The 17,176-nt window shown below is 40.6% G+C and overlaps 1 protein-coding gene across 2 annotated transcripts in view; it reads left to right on the top strand.

Moving 5' to 3' along the window:
• Positions 1-17,176, top strand: part of SHOC2 (SHOC2 leucine rich repeat scaffold protein) — a 72,428-nt gene that overhangs the window by 1,499 nt on the left and 53,753 nt on the right. The window lies entirely within an intron of this gene.

The raw sequence follows: 17,176 nt of genomic DNA, 5'->3' as shown, positions 1-17,176 counted from the left end.
AATTTAGGCTAATGTTTGTCAGCCGTGGTGATTTCTGTACGTGTGGCAAGGCAAAACGTACATCAGGCAAAACTAATTTTATATGTTATCTTGTAATGCAGAAAGATGATGCCATACAAAGCTGTCCTTGTGTCCACAGCCCTACTTTAAGGAATACCAAGGAATCCTTAAAGAGGATGCTGTCTTCTGTTGTGTCCCTCTATTCTGCTCTTTCTAGAAATGCTAAACAATCCCAAGCATTTTTAATTCAGGGTGATGGCAAGGGTAGGGTCGATAAGCAGTGCTGATTGCAAATAGCTGCCGTTCCCGGTCTAGTTTTCCCTTTCCAGCATGTCATATCTGTAAGGCAGGAGGTATTGGGAGGGGCGTTCCTTTGTTATGTTGACACTTAAATCGCACTGACGGGTGTATTCTCCTTCAGGAATTTTGTGTGATGGAAGGGATTCCTTCAGAAGACCAATATTTTCTCCAGCTGCCCTCCCGCCCTCCTAGCCTATGTACAGGAATTAATTGCTCGCAAGATCGCTGTGTATGTGCCTTTTAGGAAACCCTCGGATTGATTGTTACTTGGCTGTAGCTTTCTAGAAAAGAATGTTCCTGCTGAAACGGTGTGTGTGTGGCAGTCCTGGCTTGTCACCGTGCGAGCCAGCTGCCGCCGCCCTGCGTGGAATAGGTGGATGTGTGTGCCTGCGTGTGTGCACGCTGCTCGTGCGTGTTGGAAGTGTCTTCTGTTTGTTATGGATGATAAGGGTCCCATTTTGTGATCCCTTCTTGACAAGGCTTAGGAAGCCTGGTGAATAACTGATCTCTTTTTTTTTTGGGAAGGTTTTGTGTGATGATAAGGAAATAAAACTGCATTAAGAGATCTCAGATGCTTCCTAAATACTGTCGTGGAGAATCTGGGTGGGGGCTAACGAGGAGCTGTTTCTTTCTAGGAGCAGGTTCTTCTCGGTGTCTGAAGAAGGATGAAAACTTGTATTGTGGCAGAAGGGGAAAGTGGCCCTCACCCCTTCTCCTCACCCTCTAGAGCTCTGGGAGGGCTCAGCCCACCTCTGCGGGTGGTTTTCGGGTGGTAAGAGGTACCCATGTCTATCCCACTTTACCCTCTCACTCATCTTGGCTCACGGCATTTCCCACCCGTAATGCTTAGAGGCTCACCGCCTTTTATTCTATTTTTTCTTGTGCAGCAGCTCTGTGGTTGCTCTTTTAATTAGAGCGAGGCTGCTTTTCTCTCTGCCATTGTGATATACCTTGCATTTATTTCTACTGTGTGCAACTGCGTCTCAGAGGAGATATTTCTGTCTCTCTTTTTCTGGTGGGTTTGTTTGTTGTGTGCCTGTGAGAGAGGGGTGGGGAGGACACAGTAGTGAAGATTAAACAGTCGGTTGTAACTAGATGGAAGAGATAAAAAGGAGCCTTGTTTACATTGAAATTGTACCGGCTGACATAGCCTGGTCTGTTTGATACAGTAGTCTTGCTGTGTTACAAAACCTACCCGGAAAAATGTAACAGGTTGTGTATAATAAGAAGGTGATGTTTGTGGTATTAGCAGCTGACCTTAATTTGCTTGTTTTTTACTGCATTGCTTGGGCTTGGCTGTGTTGTGAAATACACGTAAGGTACTATTAAGTCTGGGCTCTCTCCGATACCAGATTTGATTCAATCAAGGCGTTTTCAGTACAGCAGAACGATAGTCTCTGGATAAAAAGGGTATGTTAATTACTGACAGTTCTTCTATCATTAACCTCTCGGTGATGGATGTATTTTGTACGGAAATTATGCAGTGTTTATGATTTGTTTTATACCACGTAGTTAACACTGGACTGTTTAAAGATCGTTGCAGTTTAAGAAGCGCTTTATTTGTATTACTCTATCAGAAAGAACACATGAGAGAAGGGAGCCTGTCATATAATTGAGACACACTGATTAGTGTGAGAATAGATTAAAGGCTGTGAATTGGTGTAGATAAATACTAGGGTGCGTGGTCAGAAAAGTTCTTAAAACAATCTGTTGTGCCCTGTGCGCTCGGTTCTTTTACTGTTGTTTTACCGTTAAGGTGTACATGTTAAAAAAATACCAAACCAGGAAAGACTTGAATGTATTTGTCTGCTTTTTGGCTTCTCTTCAGGAGTGTGGTCTGTATTCTCAGACTGGATGCACATTAGATCCTAATTCACACGCCTCCCTCCCTTTCTCCCTTTCTTTTACAAAAAGTGCTGCAGAGTTGGATTTTTTTTTTTATTTTTTATACTTTTTTTTTGCCACGGGAAAGTATGTAGCAGTTTGTTTATTTTTTTTAGCACAGTTGAAAGTTTGCCACTTGATCCTTAGCTGTGTTGGGGCTTGGCAGGGAGGAGCAGCACTGGGGTGGGGAGCGGGGGTCCAGCCCAGCAGTTGTTCATCTGGAGAAACATGCACAGTAAATTGGTTGTACCTGTGCCGTGCTAATCTGCTATGTGCTTTTGTGTCTTTGAATGCTTCATATTCTACGTATGAGCAAGATGTATGCAGTGATCCAGCAGACCACAAAGCCCTGATGATCCCGTAGACGTTGTATCCGGTTCAGTGGACCTCCCTACCCTGTGGTCGGAGGCTTTTTGTTATGCATGCACCCTAATTGTTCTTTCTGTTGGCATTGTACATAGACTGAAGGGGCTGTGCACCAATGCAAGTAGCTTTTCTAATACCTTACGCATTTGCATTATAATGGATGCATAAATATTAGAGCACATCTCGGTTCCCTCTCTCCCTGCTTTGACTGCTGGGTTTTGAAACAGGTTCTTTCTGTAGCACAGATCTTGTACGCGATTGATATTGCTTTGGAGAGAGGCTGTGGAGCGCATCTTTATTAAACAGTGAAGCCTGTTTGCCATGAGGTGCAATTTTAGCTTGCCCGAGTGCTGGTCTCCCACTCCTTCCAGCCCACAGGTTGGTGCAGGCGCTTGGAGGAAAAAAACATAAAAGCTTGAGAAGTTTTTCACAAACTATTTCTAAACTCACTATATTGGGGCTGTAAATCGTGTTTGCGTGAGACTTGGTTTTGCATTTGTTTCCAGAAATCGTATAGATGTCTGTGGGAATATTTTTTGCATAAGGAATGTGAAATGTTATGCCACCATTGTTTTGGTGCCGACACATTCGCTGACTTATGACTAACTTGACCAGGCGCACCCTGGATTTCCTTTGAAAGTGTTGGTACAGTGATGTGACTGAAAGCAGACACTTCTGCTGAACTGGTGGCAGGTTGCCATCACCTGTCTGTCAAAAGTTTGCTTTGCAAAATTGTTCGACAGAACAGTGGTTAATATCACTTACTTGGCTATTAGTCCTTAGTAGATGCATAGAGACTTCTAAAAATCACCACAGAATGCCATCTTTTGAAGGTTTGAATTAATTTCTTGTAGCTACATCCTTGTTGTTAATGTATTGTGTCAAATTTTGGGAAAGACAATAAGCTATTGTTCGTATTTTTTTGGCTAATCAGTTGTAATCTGAGGGGTTTGCTCTATTTTACGCTGTTTAGTTTGTGAAAGCTGCAGCAAGAAAGGTATATTTAAATCAAGTGTTTATTTTTTTCATATATGGGGTGTTAGTAGCTTGTCAATCTTCCACTTGTTTGCACGTATTAAAGCAGGAGTAGTTGTTCAGGTTATTGATATGATGAACGACCCTGTTGCTGGAACTAACGTTATGGAAACAGTTTTCTGAAACAATAACTGATAGCATTGCAAGAAACCATAAATTTACTTAGGCCTTCTGGATGATGATTGATGATTCGCATAAACAAAGTAGTCTGCATAGTGCTGCACAAGACATACATATTACTATAATACAGTATTTTTAATACTTATGCTGTTAAAAGCTTGTGTTAACTAGAAGTTTAGAATGAGTATTTATAGCGATGGGCATGGAAACGCAAGGTTAAAGAATGTTAAGTGAAAGAATAAAAATAATCTCGAAATCCTCACACCTGAGAACCTTAAGCTGTAGTATTTTTATACTTTATGTGTGCTTGGATTTTAATTATCCATTAAATGTTACAGATAATGCTGATTTAGTACCTCAGACAATATGGCAAAACCACGTCAGGATTTGCTATTGTATTTAGAGCTTTGCTTTCCTGTTTCCCAATAGGAATTAGTATTAAATCTGAAATTGAAGAGGTAGTTTGTGACAGTTTGAATGATCAAAATAATCCATTGGTCTGTTGTGTTAACTGGGAAACTTATTTATTATTACTTTTATGAAGAAATACCTGACCGGCAGCCAAAAAGACCAGGGCCCTATATTTATTTGTAGCCGAGCTGCAGCAATGATCATGGGGAGTCGGACTTCTCTCTCTTCTTTTACTTTGCTTTCATCTGTGTCCCAGTCATGTAAATCTTGGCAAATAAGGGATTTTACTCTGTTTAGTGTGAGGCTGCTCTGCTCTGACTGGCGGCAGTAATTGTACAATTACTTGTGTAATTGTAGCATGTGAACTGTCCAGTCTTCTGTGTAGTAAGATCTCTCACTGTTGTATTTTTTTTGATGCTGAAAGTTAGGTTATAATTGATTTTGTAATAGGCTGCATTAATTGTGTTTATTGATAATTATTCCTGGGATGAAATACTCATGTTGTGTCAAAATACTTAGAGCAACCCTCTCCCGTTTTTCAGTTTTAACTGTTGCATAAATTATTATTTTTTTAGACAAAAGAAAGGGATTTAGTTACCTGTCATTGTAACTGAAACCTTGTATAGCAGACCTAGAAATTTGCCGGTAATTGCTGAAGCTGTACATACAGTACAGTTGCACGTGCTGAGCTGCTTTGTGTGTGGAAGGGTTCAAGTTTTTGGCTTCAGTCTTACTTTTCCTTCATGTTGTACTTAATCAGTAAAATACTGGAGTTGATTCCATTTTCATTAAAACAAATACATATAACAGAAAAAAAAAATCCTGGAATCTCTCTCAATGGCTTCCCCCCAGCTCAAACAACCCCCCCATCAACCCTCAGCTGCCCAAGGCACAGAAATAATGGAGTAATCCTTCTTTTCTTTAGACGAGCTCTTGTATTTCTGAAATTGTGATGGTGGAGATTTATACTCTTTTATTTTCCCCTTCCCCCTCCTCCTTGAGTCAGCCACTGCAGAAAAGCAGAACTGTGTGTTTCTTTTAACTCTAAGGGATAACCGTACAGAAAGGAGTCTTCTTCAGAATGCCGTGTATGCCAACTCGTGTTTAGAAGCATTTGGTTACACGGAGTCACTACGTGCTACGTGTAGCAGAGAGAAAATGACTTCACTAGCGAACTATACGGCTCCTGGAGGCATCAGGTGGCTTGATATGTAAACAAAAGTCCGCAGCAGTCAAAAATAGATCTTTATAAAAAGAAATAGTGCAAAAAAAAAAAGTGACCTCCTAAACAAGGAAGTGAAGGGCTACCAGAGAATCCATCTCTGTAGTCCTGCAAAATGCTGATCGTAGCAGAATGTAAAGGACTTACCATGAAAACCCATTTTTACTGTTGCTTCTGACATAGCACTTAGAGTACATGACTTCTAAAAATGTTTCTTGTGGAGAAATGATTATACAATCAAAGGGTTTAAAGCCAAGAAAAAATCCTATAAAATATGCATAACTTGGAGAGATTTGCAGGGTTTTCTTATTGAAGGGATGGATGGGTTAAATGAAGCCTCCATTCAAATGTTCTTGTTAAAATACTAAATCTGTGACAATTACTTTTCTAATAGATTTTTAAAATCTAATGGCTATTGTACAGTATTTGCAGAACCTAAAATATTTATTAAAGAGAATTTTATACTACTGGCAGTTACATGAGCTACGTTGAATTCAACATTCTGGATGATTACTGTTCATGAAAAGAAGAATTTATGTTGGTAAATAACATTAATTAAGATACCTGGGAGCTTGTTTCGGTTCAGCAAATTTTGTTGTGGTAAGTCCCTCTAACTCTTTTGGACACTTGGACTGAGGGCAGATGATGGCAGATTTCAGGCTATCGTATTTGTTTTTCATGGTAGGCTACATATTTGCTTTTTGGAATAGTCAAACAATTGTTTGGCAGCTTTCTTGATAGCATATTGTGTGTGGCAGGCCTGGTTCGGAAGGAAACAAAAGTTTAAACATTATAGCCATGAGCTGTAATTCACATAATAAATACAACAACCAGATTTTTTTTTTTTTTTTTCCCATGACTTCATCCACAAATTTATGTTCTGTGTTTTAGGTCATCATTAGGCACGTTTTTACAGTAGCAATTTCTCTTCTCTCTTCTCCATTAGAACTCTTTGGAGAAATGGTAGTTTTCTCTTGCTTGTGAACTGCATGCTGTCTTCTCTTTTAAACCCAGCTTACTGCAGCCCAGCTCGTTTGAGAAGCCCGAAGTCATACCCAAACAGATATCGAGGTTTCAGTTACATGCTCTCACTGTAGTATCATGTTTTCTTCTTCTTCTAAACCGAGATGCTGTTTATTGAATCAATTAGCTGTTGGGTGCAAGCCAGAACTTTCTCCTGAAATCAGAATTAATGAATAAACAAATGACACTGGAAGGATTTTTATTGCCAGTGGGCAGTGGCAGTTAATGTGTGACAAGGACGTGGTTCTTCTCCTGCATCCTCGGTGCCCGTGCGTGTCTGTCTGTCCTCGCTCCTGCCGAAATCAGTGGGGTAAACTTTTGGGTATGGATCACACGTTTGCATCATACATTTGATGGTATGTCTGCCTTGGAATGTTTTTGAAACCATTCCAGCTCTTCCATAGCCAGCAGATGGGATGCATACGCCTTCATTAACAAGCAGTTAACTCTGCTGGTACGACTGAATTTTCATCATGCGCCGGGTCTCTGACTTGGCTCTTTCTGCTTTCCAGCTCCCACTGTTTGTTCTGCTCTCTCCAAGAAGAAACCAGCACTAGCATTATATGCTCCTGCCCTCCCGTGGTAATGAAAACCTAAACTTTTTTTGTGAAAATCAGGTTTTGTTAAACAAAAAAAAAAGAGAAAGAGAGGAGAATAAGGAACTAGTTTTTCTGTCCTGGAGCAGCTGCCCGCATCTCTCAAGACGCATGATTGCGTTTGGTGAAGTATTCTGCTTCAAAAGCCCTGAGAAAGTCATAGTCATTTCTAAACTTGGTCTGACAGTATCAGAAAGACCTCGTAGCCTTGGCCTCATGATGCGATGTGCACCATTAGTGTAGAGAAACTAAGGCACAGAAATTAGAGAGAAGGTTTTCAACAGCAGCAGTGCCAATGGGATTGCTCTGCCTTCCTTGCTATGAGTTGGTAGAAGCTGAACCTCAATTCCAGTGTGTCCTGAGTGACCCATACCAAGTTGGCCATGAAGAAGGAGTGGAGGTAGATCCCGGCCCTGAACTACCTTCTCCGTCCAGACAAGGAAAAGGTGTGAAATGGTTACTGCCATGAAATGTTTATGGGAAATGAAAGCTACACAGAGTAGCGTGTTAGATCTTTGGACATGCCTTGTGATAACAGGCAGTCGTGTTGCCTGAAAGGACCTGAAGTGGCCGTAGTCTGTATGTGACCTCTTGTTTCTTTAATGATCCTCTGTATTAATAATAGAGGGAGGCCACTATCATCTTAGTTTCAAAAGTAATGGTGTAAATAGACTGGATGTAAAACTTCAGTCTGTTTAGGCAGACATTTATGTGTCATTCTCAACATGTGGAATCTTGGAATGGGAAATCTGTGTTTGTCACAGCTTTCACTCCGGTGACTTCAGAGTCTACTGAAACCACTTACACCTGCTCTGTGTTAGCAGGAGTGCGTTCACAGCTTGCACACCGTTGATTCTTTGGGCCAGCTTGTTGGCTGTCTTTCAAAAATAGGTAAGATAAACAGATCAGGTGTATTCCACAGCAATCTAAAAGTATGCTCTGTAGCTTCATCTACTGTTTTTTTCCCCATTGATTTGTACTATGACAATGTCCTTTTCAGCCCTTTTTTGTCTATGAAGACCCTTAATTAACAAAAAAAAATTGCTTCAGAATTAGTTCTGTTGTCTTTGCTGTAAATTTCTTCTCTTGTGTCACAGAAATGCTTTAACACAAGGTAACGTGGTGTGTGGGGCATGAAGACTACTCGTTGCAACTGCTTGTCTGTGTTCCCTTATCCTGGGATAGCGTCAGTTAGACTGCTGGGTAACCGGGATGCCGGAGCGTCTGATGGTTGAGTAGTTCTGTTCGTGAATCTATCTAGGGACGTACAGTTTTCAAACAAAAGCAGGGGGAGCATGGAAGCTTTATTTGTGAGTGTGACTTTCAAAACGCCGCCGATTGTTACCTAATGGTTTTTCTAAATAGGAATCTAATAATGGTTTCACCTTTTTTCTTGCACTTTTTCATTGCCAAAGCCATGACTTCTTTGTCATGTTTGAGATGACGAGTAAAGGACAATGAGTTGTGGAAACACTTCTGCACGAGCGGTGTGTGGCTGTAAAAGCTTGTGGACTGAATTTCAGGTTCTGTGCAAGTGCAGAGTCTAAATTGATAACTCAGACCCATGAAAAGGAAGTTTTCTTTCTTCACTGAACAACTTTCTCAAGCGGTGGAGGCTGAGATGGTGACAGCCTTGGCTGTCTGTTTTAATTATGGTTTTTATATGCGTTCAGTGTTGTATACTTTAGTTTACGAACTAAATGAGAGACTAAAGAACTGGTTTAGAAGTTCACATTTGTGGGGCTGTACTTTGGCTCTTCCGCTGCAGGCGTGTGTATGTATTCATCCACCACAAATGTGTGCTGCTTTCTAGTTACCAAAAATAAATGGGCAGAACTTGATTAATAGAATAGAATTAATGCTGGAAATGTGAACTTTTACACCCAGCTTTTGACGACTGCTCTAATACGAGGTTTGTATTGATCCATTAGAGAGGTGATAATTCCAGTACCCCAACAGTTAGGAATCATTTTGATTCTGTTTTTCCTTGCTGCCAAAACCCTAATTACCAGGTAGCAAGGACTGTAAGTTCTGTTATCAGGCACATGGGGGGGACTACTCGGATGATCTTTTCTCTTCATCTAGTGTGACCACGAGCACTTTACATCTGAGAGTACCATTGGGTTTGATTATGATTAATATGCAGCTTTTAGCTTGCCTGGTGCTTGCAGCCTAGTGTAAATAAAATATCCCGGCTTGAAAGCAGTGACGAAGTGAAATGAGTTTTTCTGATATGAAAGCTTAAACATGCGATCACAGAGCAGACTAATTAGCCAGTGCAAGGAGTTTGGTTCTTTTAAGTCAGCCTTTTCACTTCCCTGTAAGGTTCACTTTTTGGTATGAGGTCTTCTGATATGCGGACACTGTTGTAATAGTATCATTATATGTGATATAAATAAATACACAAAAGGGAGGATTACTTTGCGCTGTGTGTGAAGTTTACCGCATTCACTTGTGGATCACTCCCAGCTTTATTTTGGTACTTCTGAAGGCATGTAATTGTTCTTGAATTAATGTGGCTTTTATGCAAGTCTTAATATTTGAAACAATATCTGGAAATGATAAATAACAAGCTGAGCGCTTTTGTTGATAGTATAGGTGAGGAAGAAATTTTAGCTGAAACGTGGGTTTTTTTCTGTTCAGTGTAGTTTTACAGTTGTAGCTCTTTTATTTTTTTATTTATTTTAAATAAGACTTCAAGAATTAAGCTCGTTTTAATGGTCTTGCTCTCTATAAATGTCTATTTCCCCCCGGTGTTTAGGGAAATTATTTTCTTTGGGCTTGATATTTCCTTTAAGCTAAGCTGTAGTCTGTTGACTGCATGTTTGAAAAACTATTGAAAAGGAAAATCCAGGAGATGCTGAGTTGACACTGGCGTATGGCTGTAGCTTCTGCTTCTTGTTCAAAGTGTTTGTGTTAGTTCTAAGAAGACATTTTAGTTTCTAGGGTTTTAATAGTTAAATTTCAGTGAAAGCACAGATTTTAATGGCTGCAAAACCTCTGCTTAACCAACCACGATCATGTTTTCTTGCAGTAGTCTCAAGCTTTAATGTTTTCCTTGAGATACTTCTGGTGAGCAGCTGATTTTCCTTCTGCAGCTTCTTCAGCGGAAAGATTTGGGTGTCCCCTGTTTGTTTCATGCTTTCTTTTTGACTGTGAGGGCATGTGCAAATCGTTGAATCTTCTTGTGAAAGATAAAAGAACACTGAGTCACTTAGCTGAAATCGTAAAGTACATAAATAAACAATCTTGTTTTACTTTAGTACTACACTAAATAATGATTTTGTTGAAAAAAAGTCTTAATTTCACTGCTGATTGGGTTGTTGGATTTTTAGTGTGGGGGTTGGTTTTGTCTTTTTTAAATTCTGAGAGTTTCTTTCTAGTCCTGTGCCTGTGTTTGGGAACTGTTTATTGGCATATGAATGCAAAATAGCGATCAAATGCAGTTATTATTTGCAATTATTTCTGATCCCAGAGGGGAAGCCCAAATAAGTTCATCCTGTAGGGAGCCTTTGCCCTCAGGGTCTGTAACAGTTTCAGATGTACAGTATACAGGGTTTGTAGTATTTCAATTGGTTGCTGAAAACTGAATCTCAAATTTGGAGAAAGTTCGAACTCCAGTGATCCGATTCTTTTCTTTTTTTCATAGATGCTAGGTTTTCTTTTTGCTGATCCAATGTAATGTGGAGAGTTAAACAGCCGTTCCTTTCTTGCTTTTTCTGTTCTCTCTCAGACATTGAAAGTACTGCGTTGGTGGTGCCATGTGCAGATGCCCAAAGTCTGCTTTATGGTCACACGAACTCTGTAAGGCTTGTTCTTAAACAAAACCTTTTAACTTAGTTTTTAAACTGACAAATTTTGGTTTTTTTTCTGCTGGAGTATTTTTTATGGATTTCTTGCATTTCTTTACCTTGCTGTCATTCGCATCGATAAAATATAATCTCGAAGTGGTGAATGCTAGTAAGTTTTATTGCATTCTAGAGATTTTGATTTCTATTTAATGTTCAAGCTTTTGTATCTCTACTAGCAGCTTTATATATTGTATATGCAAGCATGAATATAATGTTGGAGCATGCAGGGCAGCATAGCTTGGTAGTGGTCCACAGGCCAGAATTGCATTGCAGGGCATTGATTCGCTTCCTTTTTCTGAAGAAGAGGTGAAAGGGCTATTTAGTCAACAGATGCTTCAAGCACTGAGCTTTTTCTGAGATAACTTTGTAGCCTCACCTAGACATACCGGTACCATGGGCAAGAGATGGACCAGGTAGGCAATTTTCCAGCAGATTCCTACAGAATTATGGTGTAATTGTAAATATAAGAGGGGAATTGGACCTGCAAAAGCATCCCTTGAAGATAGTGTGTTCTTTGGGAGAGACATGAAGAGCTCTTGAATTAAAACGGGAGTTTATTACTAAATGCTAGGAGTAGGAAAGAGATGGTACTGCATGAGATCAAGTATGCCGAATGCAGCCTGCAGTAATGAGCCTGGCTGTGGCAGGGATCATCTGGCCTGGATTTAGCGGTAATGTCATTTGCTCTTTAAAAGAAGGTAGAGGTTGGTTGTGAGAGAAGGGAGCAGTGAAATAGTGTCATCTGCACAGATATGACGTGAGGAATTTAGGAGTTAAGAGGACAGTGCACAATGTGTCAAACAACAGAGGCAGTGATTAAAACCTCTTTTACTCAGTTGTGCTTCCAAGTGATGGTCCTTGCAACCATAGATGAAATTTAGCTTTAGAAAGCAATAATTGTTTTAAATTAAAATTTCCTTCTTTGCATCAGGTCTGAATTTGATCCCCATAGGATGCTGATGTAATATAAAGTGTTTTTAGGTGTATCTTCATTTTAAAAAAAAATAAATTGAAAATGCCTGTTTATAGGATTTAGTTATACTTGAATATAAAGCTAATACTGACAATTGTCAGACCAATTATGTTACTCACTGTCTGTGTAACAATTACAGAAGCTTTTAGTTTGGTAGGAATTCATGTGATACAAACAAGCGGTATTCAGCTCTTCAGATTGCAGCTTCTTCTCCACCTTCTGTTTAAAGAATTATTGTCAGAGGAAGAAGGAAGGGAAGGAGGAATTGTGGGGGAGAGAAGCTGCCCCCATTTGTACAACCTTATGGCCAAGAATCACAGAAGCTGGAGGGTGTTAGGGAGGAGAAGGTTTCATCATACACATGCTAGTCCTTCAGCCCCGATAGGAATAAAAGACTTGATGTAATTTGGTTTTTGCCTTGCAGTAAAGGGAGATATAGATAAAGGCACGGGACAGGAGGAATATAGCGCTGTCATGTTGTGCCTTGTTGCAGAGGGAGCGTATGCTGAGACAGTGGTGTTGACCATGCCCCGTTGCAGATGACAGACCAATTTAGATCCTATTCCCCACGTCTTCTCTAGTTCTGTTGTCCTCTTTATCTGTCTTCTACTGCTTTCTGGTCATAATTCCTGTATGTTTTTACACTTGAGGCTCATTGCATTCTGCACTCAGTGCTCCTGCTCTCACTTCAGGCAGATGCTGGTGATTGTCTGTCGTCTTCTACCTGTGCTCATGTTTCCTTTCTGGTCTTCTTTGTTTTTGGTGGGAGTGTCATTCTGTGTATTTTTTTTTTTCTTCCCTTCCCAGTATTTTGGAAATGGTTGAGAAAAAAGGAAAAAATACGTAGCAAGTATTTCATAAAAATAGTTAATCAGCTTCCTTGTTAAACTGTTTTTTTATTTACTTTTTAGAGGTTCAGGCACCTCCCCAGTGTTTCAGTTTCTTCTTTTTCCTTGTGTTCAGGAGCTCTTTTCTCAATTCTCAGTTATTTTTGTTGTATCCTCATAGTGTTCACATATAAATATCATACCTTGATTTTGAGCGTATTGTTCTAGAATGTATTGTCATACGAAAGTGTGTTCAGACCTTCTAGTCAGTTCGTGAGTCCGTGTACCTTTTCTGAGTGCTTTCTGCATATGCCTAAGACTCTTTGAGTTACACTTGTTTTGAAAAGGGCTAACTAACTCTCTTTTAATCTGGATTACTTCAACCTGCACTGCTTGTATGTCGCTTAGGTGACTGAAACATTCATCTCCTGCCCTGTGCATCAAAGGGAAAACCCAGGCTTTGGTGAGCTGTGCGTTGGAGTTTGGGTGTGGTACGGGAATGCACTGCGAGAAGCTAAGGGTTGTCTTCAGCTCTGTGTAAGTCGGAGAGGAGCCGGAGTGGGCAATCCGAATACGGCGAATCCCTTGTTCTCAGCTCGCAATGCCTCGTGCAGTCCTCTGCTCCGTTTCCTCAGTACGTACAGGTTTTGGAAGGTACAGGTATCTGGAGCCCGGCAGGTCTGGCGGAGCGCTGTGCTGTGCCTGAACGAGTGTAAAGGTTCCATTTATCTTAGTCATTTGTCTTATGATAACTTTTAAATGTTCACAAACAAATCAGATGATTCCTTTCTGAGTTACTCAGACACTTACAAACGACATCTGTTTGTTGTCTAAAACAAAGGGCAATAGGGTGCAAGAATGTCATTATTTTGCTAGGGTAGTGGTATGGACTTTGATGTAGCTCTAAGCTAGCTTGCTTTTTCATCATTTTTTCCCAGTGTCCGTTATCTTATTTAATTTATCAGCAAATCGTGAGGTAAAAGTCTTATCTGTGCATATATCACGTTTGTGCAGTATTTAATTCAGTTTTTATGTCTAAATTTTTGACTTTTTTTCAGATTAACGTTGCAGCTACTTTCTGCTTTTACCATACCGAAGCCTTTCAAACGTACTAAAGAGTTTATCATCCAATTGGTTTTTGGCAAGCAGAAATCATGTTTTTCACTATTTCTGGTGAAAATGTCATTGAAGACCTTTTGTTTTCTTAGAAAAAGAGGATGTCTCATCTGAACAGATTTTGAAGAATCTGCTTGGAAAGGATCACAGTGGTTTTCTTCTTTTTTTTTCCTTTGGAAGGAAAACATCTTGTTCCTGTGAAGTTACTCTATTTATCATGCATTTTCCAGAATTGTTGGTATATGTGAAATAATGTTTTAATCAGGCTTCTGGTTATGAGCTGAATAGTATTCAGTGCTGTTTGGAGTCTTTTGGGTGTCAGGCTGGGGCTTAAGGTGGTGTTGTGCGGGTAAGGTTCCTCGAGGAGTGTTCCTGGCAGGTCTGGGCTTAGGCTATTGAAAGGTGAACAGAGCTTGCTTTCTCTTCTGTGTGTGTTCCAGTTTTGTCTTCTATCCTGGGAAAGAAATCTCTGGGATTGTCGCTGGAATCTGTAAGAATGTGGATGAACTTGCAAGAAATTAAAATGTTGTCATTCTTGATTTTTGTAATGCTTAAGCATCAAATGTTGATTTGGAAAAAAAAATAATCTAAAGTTATGAAAATTAAGTTTACAATATAAAGCGGTCAAAAATCAGATGGGTGTGTATGAGATGGCTTCTAGTGCTTTAGGTGACCATGCTTGTCAGAAAGTGTTTAATACATCTCCAATCACTACATGCTTCTGCCCTCTTAAAGACCCTTCCTCCACGTAGTGTGTAGGAACAGGAGTGGTGTTTGTTGATTGATTACTGTCTTAGTATTTTTATATCTGTGATATTCTCTTGCGGGGAGTTTCTTACCAGCTGCCTCTTGCCCACCAGCCATGCCCGCCAGCTTCTCATCCATGTTCTCGTTGTAGCTCCTGTATTTCTCAGCTTGCCTGGCCTCCAGGCAGGAGCTCTCCTCCTCTGCGTGGCCACTGGGAATTCATGGAAGGTGGGCAGGATGGCAGGAAGGTGTCTCAGCCAGGTAGGAAAGGCCTGTTTGGCCACTGTGTGTTTGACTTGCTCTGTGGGAATGCCTTATATCAAAAGAAGTTGACGTGTAGGAGTCGAGGAGGTGAAACAGGCTCAAGGCTTATGAAATACTCGGCTCATTGTTGCCGGAGGAATTCCTTGCAGTTTTTGTATTAGAGGTTTCAAAGTGGCCGGGATTGAATATGTGGTGAAATTCACTGTGGTACTAAACTTCATCTTAATAGATTTCTAGTCCCTAATCTAAAACAAAATCACCATAGTTGATGTGAAATGAGTGTTAAGGTTACCTTTGACATGAACGAAGCAACGTGCTTTTACCAACTCTCAGCCTTATAAACAGCCCAATCAAATAAATTATCTTACCTTTTCTTTCTATTCCTGTCTCCTCCGGGCTTCCAAAAACAACCCCCCAAATCCCAAGGGCTGGCAGGTGGCTACTGGTAAACATCAGCTTTTGGGAGTGAAGTTCAGAAAAGTTCCAGATCATTGAAGAAGCCTTTGCCGCAGAGCGTTGTCTGCGTGCAGCTGTGTACAGTGCTCCCCGCACCACCTACAGTGTGCGTCTCTTGGCTTAAGTAACGTTTCACTGCTTTGTAGAATCATAGAATGGTTTGGATCTGATGAGACATTAAACATCATCCATTTCCAACCCCCTGCCATGGGACACCTCCCACTGGATCAGGTTGCTCAAAGCCCCATCCAACCTGGCCTTGAACACCTCCAGGGATGGGGCAGCCACAGCTTCTCTGGGCAACCTGGGCCAGTGCCTCACCACCCTCACTGGAAAAAAATTCTTCCTAAGATCTCGCCTAAATGTCCCCTCTTTCAGCTTAAAACTGCTCCCCGTCATCCTATCCCTGCACTCCCTGATGAAGAGCCCCTCCCCAGTTTTCCTGGAGCCCGTTTTAGGTACTGGAGGCTGCTCTAAGGTCTCCCCTCAGCTTTTTCTTCTCCAGGCTGAACAACCCCAACTGTCTCAGCCTGTCCTTGTAGGTGAACTGCTCCAGCCCTTGGATCGTTTCCATGGCCTCCTCTGGACCTGCTCGAACAGCTCCACGTCCTTCCTGTGCTGAGAACTCCAGAACTGAATGCCGGGCTCCCCGTGAGGCCTCCCAATAGCAGGGTAGGGGGGCAGAATCACCTCCCTTTCCCTGCTGGCCACGCTTCTTCAGATGCTGCCCAGAGTATGGTTGTCTTTCTGGACTGCAAGCACATTATGACATGACGTTTAATGCTGTTTGGCTCGCAGGGGAAAACAGTTGAAAGCTTCTGAAAGGGCTTGTGAGCCCAAATTCTAAATTGGTTTTGGTTTCCTTTAAATATTTAAATATACGGTGTAATCTTTCGGAACAATATGCCGTCCTGAAGAAACCAACTTGAGCTGATCATTGTGCAGTTTTCAAATAAATTTTCTCTTAATTTAATTTAGCTGTAATGAAGCGGAAATGTACACTTAAATTGGAGCAGATTTGATTGTGATTATGGTTGTTATCTTTTCGTTGTAAAAAAAGCTGATCTGTTCAAGGAGATATTTGTTTTGTGAGAGGAGGTTAGGTGTAAAAATATGTTAATGACCTCTAAAAGTGAGGAGGTTTGTAACTGGAAACTTGTGGGTGAATATGAATTTTATTTTTGACTTTACCAGACACTGGTGTGTCTTCCTAACTCACCTATGTTAGTGGGAAAGTAAATGTTATAGTCATATTTAAACTAGGTGTTCAATAAAACAAATATATCCAGGCTTTTCGCATCTTAACTGAAGATCAAGAACTGCAAATAATCTTAGCTACAAAAAAAATTGAACAGGGTTCAGATTGTGCAGTGCCGTATGTGGTTATTATGGCTTTGTCTGCTAGAACATGAAAGGTAAAGAGTCAGCGCTCCTTTTCGTGTTCAGGATTGTGCTAAAAGCGCATTTTAAGTTGATTTTTACGTAAGCTTTTTTCCTAGCATAGTAATGCTCTGCGAAAGGATCTTGTGACTTACACAGGCACTAATTATGGTCAGAAAATTCAAAAGACTGAGAGTCATCCAGCAGTGAACTTTGTGCAATGGTCGTAATTGCTACATAAAAGCATGTTGAAGAAGATGAGCAAACTCCCTGCACCAAATTCAAAGACAAAGAAACAAAGGGGAATGCTACAATAAATAATACTTTTGCTTTTTGACTAGATAGTTCTTTGCTGTTGGTAGGAGCCAGGGTAGGATGCTACGAAGATAGTAGTGGAGTAATGTTTTATTTAGCTAAGATGGGATTCACCATATGTGTCTTTTCCCAGTTTTTGTAGGATCAACGTAACTTAAGTTGTTGATAATATAGATAATTAGTAGATAATACATTACTCTGCTGTTGCTTTGTGTGTTTGCATCCTCTCCTCCCCATCATTCTTGTTTTGTCTCCAATTTGGTTGGGTTTGTTTCGATATGTCATTTTTT

Source organism: Cuculus canorus, chromosome 7, assembly GCF_017976375.1.
Source record: "Cuculus canorus isolate bCucCan1 chromosome 7, bCucCan1.pri, whole genome shotgun sequence".
NCBI lineage: Eukaryota > Metazoa > Chordata > Aves > Cuculiformes > Cuculidae > Cuculus > Cuculus canorus.
The sequence above is the reverse complement of the archived record's forward strand: the minus strand, read 5'-3'. Positions and strand labels throughout refer to the sequence as shown.